Source organism: Giraffa tippelskirchi, chromosome 9 (assembly GCF_054371585.1).
Source record: "Giraffa tippelskirchi isolate mGirTip1 chromosome 9, T2T-mGirTip1v1.2.pri, whole genome shotgun sequence".
Classification (NCBI taxonomy): domain Eukaryota; kingdom Metazoa; phylum Chordata; class Mammalia; order Artiodactyla; family Giraffidae; genus Giraffa; species Giraffa tippelskirchi.
Window position 1 is genome coordinate 161998368 of NC_137283.1, and position 7274 is coordinate 162005641.

Genomic DNA, 7274 nt, shown 5'->3' on the forward strand with positions numbered 1-7274 from the left:
CTTCCTTCAGGGAGGTCATTCTTGAAGAATTGTGTCTGTCCTTCATCTCAGTAGAAGTAATTTATTGCCATTCATTTTCAACTGTACTTTCACATTTCGGTTTTCTTGTACATTTTTGGTAGAAAATTGGCAGCCTTGAGTTGACAACCATGCAGGGAAATTTTTAAGTCTTTTAAATTTTTTTTCAGTATTGGTCATAACTTGATTTTTATTTTATAAAAAATACTCTTTGGTTTTAATTTTTTCTCCTTTGGACTCTCTTAACTGTATTTGAAAATGGACACATGATGAAACCTAATAATAAAATTCTGAGCACAGATTTCTCTCTTGGCAACATTCTTGAACCATGATCATACTTTTGTAATGCTGTGTCCTAAACGCCAGAATGACATTTATAGCTTGCTAGCTGTTGAGCTCGCTTAACCTTGAACCAGCTTCAAGGCCTTCCCGTCAGCATTAGCAGACAGAGCCCCCTGCTGGAAGTTCTGGGGACCAGATTTCCAATGGAAATGGAGGTGGAGGGGGGCTGGGGAGGGGTGGGGAAAGGGGTGGGGGGAGGGGAGGGTCTGTCCCAAGAGCTGGGAGAACAGGAGGCTGGAAAATAACCAATGCTGTGAAAAAAATAGATGGCACGCTTTTGACTAACTTCGTGAGTTAATATCTCAGTGAATGTTTTTCAATAGCTCTTCATGTCCTTTTGAAAGTTTGGGTGATAAAGGCAGGGAACCTGATGTCTTTCAATCATGGACTGTTTCTCAAATTAGTATTTCCTGAGAAATAATCTTTAGGTCGTTGATAGGTATGCAGGAAGAAATGGGGTCCTACGTGCAAGTAAGTTTTGAAAAGGGTGGATTAAATACAATCAAACATGATTCTTGGTTGCAGCACTTATCAGAGTCTTTAATATGAAAATAATATTTCAAACAACACACTGAGTTTTCCCTAAAATTGTTGGGCTGTGGACCTCTACGTGATACTCTTATTAATGTTTTTGGAAGTGTTTCTCAGAATATCAATGTAGGAAATCCATTGATGTTCCTCTCATTTTTTTCTAAGAGTTCTGTTTTAAAGAATATTTTATTTCAATTTTATTCTAATTTTCCAAAGTATATAACATTGAAGGCTATTTCTTATCAATGTTTTTACTGTTGTTTTTAATGCTGAGAGACACAGTGCTTGTGATTTATTTTAAAAAATTATCTTGAGTCTAATTCATCTTGAATCTTCATTCAATGTTTGTGTTAGTCTTACCAATATCTTTGTTTAGACCTAAACTCACTAATATTTTATAGATATTACCTTTCCTTAGCTTCCATACACATGCTTTGTTTTAACAATTGGCAGTTTAAAAAAAAGTAAGACTTAAGAGTTGTAGGCAAATACAGTATTGATTCTATACTGGAAAAAAGCAAACTGGTCTTATACAAACATTACGAAAACAAACTCTTCTCATAAAATCAAAAGGTGTCTGAAAAGGAAGGTTTCTTAGTTTATTAGAATTACAGGGCTTTCTCTTAAAGTCTGCTACTTTAAAAACATTCCTCTGGGATCATGGGCAGATGCTTATCATTTTCTAACTGCGACTGAGCAAGAGGGATATTTACTAGAAAACATAAAATCTCATGAGAAATTTCTAGTTTTGCCGGATTTCCAGTTTGAAATCTTTGCAAGGTTCTAATTGTGCAGATTACATTTAGTAAGCAAGTGTTCGTTCTCAGCCAGAGCTTCTGTCTCTCTGGGGTCTGTTCCTCGTTATCACATCACCTAAAACACTGAAACTCAGGACACAGGTTTTAGTTCCCAGTGCCCTCCAGCTGTGATTAGTTTCTAGAAGAGAACGCTCCCCGGCCCCGCCGGGAACGCGGGTACACTGGCCAAGCTTCGGCCTTGTTCTCCAGAGGATCGTGTCACATGGACCCTCTGTTAGATTTAGGCCACTGCAAACTGTGGCAGAACGTGGTCAGAGTGATTAGGGTCACGTGGAGTTTACTGGACTGTCTCCATTCAGGACTTGCATTCTGGAAAGATTCTCAGCTTTAGGCGGAGAGCTGCTTTGCTCAGGAGGGAGAGAAAATTAATTCTCCAGTCCGAGATCTTCTTTCTCAACGCTGCGTCCTGACATTGTTGGTCAATTCTGCTCTAACCCTGCTGATCCTGGATCAGAAGACATCCGCTCCAGCTTTTCACTCGGAGGGCTCTGGCAGGAGAGAGACGAGCCATCTGTCCTTCTGGGACTGGGGGATTCCACCCAGAGCTCCCAGACCAGGGCTCTCAGGACTTACCAGTGGCTTCATGGAGCCTCCTCCAGGGTTGTGCATCGTGACTGGGCAAAAAAGCTTTCCTTCTGTGTGCTTCTCCTTTGAGAAAAACCAATATATAAATATTTGATTTAAATCAAACACACTAACATGTATGGGATAATTGTGCTTAGTTGCTCAGTCATGTCCGGCTCTTTGTGACCCTGTGGACTGTAGCCCGCCAGGCTCCTCTGTCCATGGAATTCTCCGGGCTAGAATTAGATAATTGCTTTTTGCCATGACAGAAACACTCTTTACTCTGAAAACGTATTTGATTCCTTCAAATACAAGGTCACTCTAAATATGATGGACACGTGAAAGAACAGAAAGTCCTTTTCAGGCCCACAGCTGCTGTGTGCACGGAGGCACGGCTGGCCTGTCTGTGCCCTGAACTTCTGTAAGCAAAATGCATCGTCCTAGAATAGTGCCTGGCGCCTCCTCACTTCCTCCAAGGCGGGGTCCCAGGCAAAACTCAGAATGCCCAATGATTCTCGAGACATGCTTCTGCCAAAATTTACTCCCTGTCTATCTGAAATTTGAACTTAGCTGGCATCCTATTTCTATCTTCTAAATCCAGCCACCCTAATTCCAAGTTACTTAGAGTCTTCAAAGACCAGACACTAGCTTTTCTAAAAATGACTTGTATTCTGAGACAAGGAAAGTAAGTCGAATGGCAGTTCTTTTTACAGACAACCAACTAAACTCTCAAGATTCACACCGTGGTTGGTTCCCACACTCTTGCAGGGACCTGGGGCTTTCTCCGTAGGATGACGTTGAAGCTGCCAGCCGTTCTGCACCACTGCCCCTAAAGGCCTAACCACTCAGCTGTCACCTAAGGACCTGGTGACCCGGCCACACCTGACCTGGGAACGACGTCTTATTCTGGAAACGAGGCCTCCTCATGCCGGAGGGCCTGGCTCCCTCCCAGCCTCTCCAGGGCCTCCTCCTGCAGGAAGCCCCTCAGGTGTGCTTCTCATACCTACCTCCTCCCCCGCCGTGTTCTCTTCAAAGCCCCAGGTCCGCTCTGCTGACGCTGTATTCAGTGGCACTCACGCTCTGCTCAGACTCACCTCTGTGCCATTACCTCCCCAACCTTGCAAAGGCCTTGGGAGCACAGTTTTGAGTTTTTCTGGCGTTCCCCCATACTGTGCACTATTCTTAGCAGGTGTTTAGTAAACGCTTCCTGAATGAATAAAAACGCCATCCCGACAGAAGTTCAAGCCACGCACTCAAGAGATTTAGCCTGACAATCTGACTAACATGTTCAAAAACCCATTTTTCTGTGAAACAGCAGATCTTACCAACAGCTCTTGTAATAATCCTTGTGGAGGGGTGGGGAGAGTGGAAATTTATCAGCTTCTTTTAATACCAGAAAGATAATCCCACAGCCCAAGCTTCATCCTGGCAATTATGTCAGTTCTTTGTTGCTCTGCTTTAGACTCTGGGTCCTCAGTTCTCAGTGAATGTTGGGGACTGACCTGGGTCTTCTACTTTTTAGGTCCAGTCTCTCTCTCTCCACCCCACGCCCCGACCCCCTCAGCTCGCCCTGTAAGTCTTAAACACTGCCTCATGAGGCCCCTGTCTTTGCTACTGTTTCTCCTTCCACTTAATCAAAACATTCTTTGGTTCCTCTTTCTGATTATCTTGGAAGAGAGGAGAGAATTCTGACTTCGGAGTCAGAAAGTCTGAGTTCAAACCCTGCTTCGAATTCATTCCAGGGCTTAACTGGATCCCAGCGCCTTGTCGTGCTTTGGAGAACCCAGTGGAGGGCTTGGGGGGGGGGGGTGGAGTAACGGAACAGAGTATGACACTCCCCATACTCTGAGCGCCCAGCGTGTAAATGAGTGAGTCAGCCATCAGACTGAACGTTTCTTGTCCTTGCTGTTTAGAGACCGGGAGATAGTGAAGGACAGGCGGGCTGTTACAGCCCATGGGGTCGCAAAGAGTCAGACACGACAGAGCGACTGGACGCCACCAAAACACCCAAACCCCGCATGCTTCACCCTCCCCCCTGGCACCCCTGACTGCTCAAGGCCTTCCACTCTTTAGCCCAGGCGGGGGGCATAATCTGAGGCCCATCCTGTCAAAATAAACGTTTGGTTCCCCAACCTGCTCAGAGCTGAGGTATGGATAACAGAAGTGAGTCTCCTCTGGAGGGTGTTTCAGGGGCGTCTGTATTTGGGGTTACCTGATCCTCTAAGACGTAGCATGGTACCTTCTTGCGGTCAAATTTCAGGTTGGGAGTCGTGTACAGCTTGCCCCAGCTGCTCACCTCGGAGGCTCTGAGGTCACTTTGTTGTCCCTGGAGATGAGAGGTTGGAAGAAATGATGCTGAGAGTGCCCCCTGCCATCAGTGTCTTTGCTTTTATAACATTTTTAAATGTTATAGTTGATATTTCTTAAGTGCCAAGAAGTTGTTTGTAGAAGTTAAAATTTTAGGGAAAGGGTTAGTTACTTCTTTTTTTCAAACTGTAATATTTACAACGCATGTTATCAATGAGAGCTGACTCACTTCCCTTCATCATCATGACCCCCTCGGAGGGAAAGCACCCCCTTATCTCAGGGGGTCCTGACCAAGACTGCAGTGCATTAATTGGAAGTACAGATGGTACCAAACCACAGAGATACCATGTTTTCTCCTGTACAGACATACCTATGATAAAGTTTAATTTATAAATTAGGCAGAGTAAGAGATTAACAACAGTAAGTAATAAAACAGAACAATTATAACCAAACACTGTAATAAAAGTTATGTAAGGAAGCTCCCCCCTCCCTCTCTCCCAAAGTATCTTACTATACAACTTTAATGCTTTTTCCATCTTAACTAAGCACTTAAGCGGTGTGGTCGTAACTTTTACAGCTTGAGGTGTGACAGCAAAACTAGTACGTATTTCTTTTGCTTTCTTCACATTTCATGGACAGAAGAGTCACTCTCACCATGATCTTAGCAATCTCAGCATATGATCTGTTTCTTTCCTTATGAAGTTGAGAACTTTCGCCTTTTCACTTAAAGGAAGATTTCCTGCTTTGTGGCAGACCCCAGTGGCCAGCATCACTCCTCCTGCACTGTGGATTAATTACTCAGTAAAACCAAGGAGTTTGAACACCAGCATTGTGATCCCTCAGCTGTCGGTCTGATGATCGAGGGCTCCTGAGTGACGAACAGGCAAGACGTGCAGGACACATGGGTGATCTCCACCACGGGCAGGTTGGAGCTGTGGGCACAGATTTCTTCAGGCTACTCAGAAAGGCGCACAATTCAAAACATATGTGCAGTGTACCTCTGAAAATTTTTATTTAATGTTTTCAGACCCCGGTTGACCACTGGTGACTGAAACCAGAAAAGCCAAGACCATGGATGAGAGGGTGGTGACTGTACGTTCACTGTCCCCATTTTAGCAAAGAAGACGTTGAAGGCTTAGGAGCTTAGGACATGTCAGTTCCGGCTGCTGTATGACAGACCTCCCCACGTGTGCTGGCTGCAGCCAGGGGCTATGAACTGGGCTGATGGTTCTGCAACCCAGCTAGGCAGCTCAGGGGCGGCTGTGCCCTGCAGTCTGGGGTCAGGATGGCCCCCTGCCCCCGTCAGGGAGAGAGAGGCAGGGAGACCAGGCCTCGTCTGGCCAGGATGGCCCTCTGCCCCCGTTAGGGAGAGAGAGGCAGGAGACCAGGCCTCGTCTGGCCAGGATGGCCCCCTGCCCCCGTCAGGGAGAGAGAGACAGGAGACCAGGCCTCATCTGCATCTTCTAGCAGGGCTGCAGGAGGGCTACAGGGCAGTGGGAGATGGAGCTTCTCAAGTCTCAGCTGTGAGTTCTGTCTCTGTCCCATCGGCCACCACCATTCCACGGCCAAGCCCAGAGTCAGTGAGAGGGCGCTGGGAAAAGGGAGGCAGGACCAACTGGCGGCCTCGACTGCAATCTCCCGCCACAGAGAGGTTTAGTAATTTGACTGAAGTAACACAGCTCCTGTGAGGAGGGCCCGGGATTAGACACCTCCCTGAACCTGAGTCACCAGGCAGGCAGAGCGCAGAGCTTATGTTCAGTTGTCCCAGTCACTCCAGCCCTCTTCTCACTCCTAGAAACGAAGGGGGAAAGCCGGCCTCCTCCTGTGAAAAGCAGATCTTTGGGGGACATAGGCTGGAGGTTTTAGAGCCTTGCTGAATGGTAGCTCAGCTGGGCCAGCTTCTGAAAGCCTTGCGTTGCCGGTGGGGACCCTGCTCCCACGCCCCAGCTCAAGTTCAGAGTGAGCTGTCCTTCCCGTGGATACTCCCTGGAGCCCTTCATCCACAGGATCCTGCAGCCCGAACGCAGAGTCAGGTTTCCGGGTGCCCCGCCCCTGCCTTGCATCTGCAGACACGTCCAGTCCGTGCTCACTGGACCGATGCTGGTGTGAAAGACAGGCTCCCATCCAGGGCAGCTCCAGGACTCTGGCGATGACCAGCTGACACCTCTGCCCTTGAGGGGCCGGGGTGTGGAACTCGCTGCAGACCGGCTCCCTTTTAGAGGATGAGGCCCAGCATCTGATAGGTTAATCTTTAATTACCCCACTTCCCTCTCCCCATCTGCGTGTCCAAAATCTAATTATAGCGCCATGGACACCCCGTGACCAGCCGGAGCCAGAGCCACACAGTCCTTCCAGCAGCTCCAAGGCTCTGCACGCCATGCCCTCGGGTGTGAGGCTCAGAGTCTGGTCCCTCCATCATTGCTGGAGCTTGGGGAGGGGGTGTGGGGGGGAGTTGGTGTCTCAGTCCCCAGGGTGGTGGTGGGGCACTGCTCCCCTCTCCTCCAGGGGCCTTGCTGCCTTCCTTCTGCAATTCCAACCTTGAAGCTCAGCATCCATTTGGAAGGTTCCCCCACTCTGATTGGGCTTCCCTGGTGGCTCAGATGATGAAGAATCCACCAGCAATGCAGGAGACGTGGATTTGATCCCTGGGTGGGGAAGGGCCCCTGGAGAAGGGAATGGCAACCTGCTGCAGTA

At 47.8% G+C, this 7274-nt stretch overlaps 1 long non-coding RNA gene across 3 annotated transcripts; it reads right to left on the reverse strand.

Annotated features, from left to right (window-relative positions):
- Positions 1-879: 879 nt before the first annotated feature.
- LOC145520808 (uncharacterized) lies at positions 880-6804 on the reverse strand. 3 transcript variants are annotated; one of them, XR_014064844.1, is made up of 4 exons: positions 5092-6804; positions 4486-4599; positions 2283-2357; positions 880-2197 (listed from the first exon to the last, which is right to left on the reverse strand). It is a non-coding gene; the product is annotated as an uncharacterized LOC145520808 (long non-coding RNA). The 3 variants fall into 3 exon arrangements; XR_014064843.1 differs by having other exon boundaries at positions 4513-4599; positions 5092-6769; XR_014064842.1 differs by having other exon boundaries at positions 5235-5911.
- Between the last annotated feature and the right edge of the window lie 470 nt (positions 6805-7274).